Source organism: Tarenaya hassleriana, unplaced genomic scaffold, assembly GCF_000463585.1.
Source record: "Tarenaya hassleriana unplaced genomic scaffold, ASM46358v1 Cleome283, whole genome shotgun sequence".
NCBI classification, from domain to species: domain Eukaryota; kingdom Viridiplantae; phylum Streptophyta; class Magnoliopsida; order Brassicales; family Cleomaceae; genus Tarenaya; species Tarenaya hassleriana.
In genome coordinates, this window is record NW_010966041.1 from 1 (window position 1) to 2,203 (window position 2,203).

Sequence of the window (2,203 nt, forward strand, 5' to 3'; positions counted from 1 at the left end):
TCGTGTAGATCTAATATATGCGCTAAAAGTTATGAGGATATTTAGACAACACATTGACCGAATCCCTACATATCGACAAAAATCACCATCCATATCTTGATGGATAATCCGATGATCTGAAAATAAACACAATTTAATATTCATCGTCCGGTAAGTGATTTTGATGACTCAGAAGTGTTGGTTGTAATGCTCTAGGATGATCCGTGATATGACATTTTGACTTTGTATTGATTCATTGATTTATGAATGCATTACATTCCCGTTATATGATTGGCATGTTTGTTATATATCGGTATCCTTGAATCATTACAGAATGATTCTAAACGTATAGACACCATGATCGCGCAGATCTAATATACGCGCTGAAAGTTATGAGCATATTTAGACAACACATTGATCTAGTCCCTATATATCGACAAAAATCGGCATCCATCTCTCGATGAATAATCCGATGATCTGAAAATCAACCACAACTAATATACATAGTCCATAAGTGATCTAATGGCTCAGAAGTTGATTTGAATCGCTAGCCATCGACATATGGTTAACAATTCGAACCAAATAACGAGTCATGTCCGATGAGCTGTTCGATTATTGACTGATCAAATTATTAACTTCATAACTTTCACAACTCGTGTCCAAATAATTCTTTCTTTATGTCATTAGAAATTTTTTTTAATAACTACGTATAGACACCATGATCGTGCAGATCTAATATATGCGCTGAAAGTTATGAGCATATTTAGACAACACATTGACCGAGTCCCTACATATCGACAAAAATCGCCATCCATATCCTGATGGATAATCCGATGATCTAAAAATCAACACAATTTAAAATCCATCGTCTGATAAGTGATCTGATGGCTCAGAAGTTGACTCGAATCACTAACCATCGGTTAATGGTCAACAATTCGAACCAAATAACGAGTCATGTCCGATCAGCTGTTCGATTGTTGACTGATCAAATTATTAACTTCATAACTTCCACAAAAAGTGTCCAAATTATTCATTCTTTATAACATTAAAAATTTTTTTTAATAACTATATATAGGCACCATGATCGCGCAGATCTAATATATGCACTGAAAATTATGAGCATATTTACACAACACATTGATCTAGTCCCTACATATCGGCAAAAATCGGCATCCATCTCTCGATGGATAATCCGATGATCTGAAAATCAACCCAAACTAATATCCAAAGTCCACTAAGTGATCTGATGACTCAGAAGTTGATTCGAATCTCTAGCCATCGGCATATGGTCAACAATTCGAACTAAATAACGAGTCATGTCCGATGAGCTGTTCGATTATTGACTGATCAAATTATTAACTTCATAACTTTCACAACTCGTGTCCAAATAATTCTTTCTTTATGTCATTAGAATTTTTTTTTAATAACTATGTATAGACACCATGATCGTGCAGATCTAATATATGCCGTGAAAGTTATGAGCATATTTAGACAACACATTGACTGAGTCCCTAGATATCGACAAAAATCGCCATCCATATCTTAATGGATAATCCGATGATCTAAAAATCAACACAATTTAATATCCATCGTCTGGTAAGTGATCTGATGGCTCAAGTTGACTCGAATCACTAGCCATCGGTTAATGGTCAACAATTCGAACCAAATAACGAGTCATGTCCGATGAGCTGTTCGATTGTTGGCTGATCAAATTATTAACTTCATAACTCCCACAAAAAGTGTCCAAATTATTCTTTCTTTATATCATTAGAATTTTTTTTTAATAACTGCGCATAGACACCATGATCGTGCAGATCTAATATATGCGCTGAAAGTTATGAGCATATGTAGACAACACATTGATCTAGTCCCTACATATCGACAAAAATCGGCATCCATCTCTCGATGGATAATCCGATGATCTGAAAATCAACCCAAACTAATATCCATAGTCCACTAAGTGATCTGATGACTCAGAAGTTGATTCGAATCTCTAGCCATCGGCATATGGTCAACAATTCGAACCAAATAGCGAGTCATGTCCGATGAGCTGTTCGATTGTTGACTGATCAAATTATTAACTTCATAACTTTCACAACTCGTAACCAAATAATTCTTTCTTTATGTCATTAGAATTTTTTTTAATAACTACATATAGACACCATGATCGTGCAGATCTAATATATGCCCTGAAAGTTATGAGCATATTTAGACAACACATTGA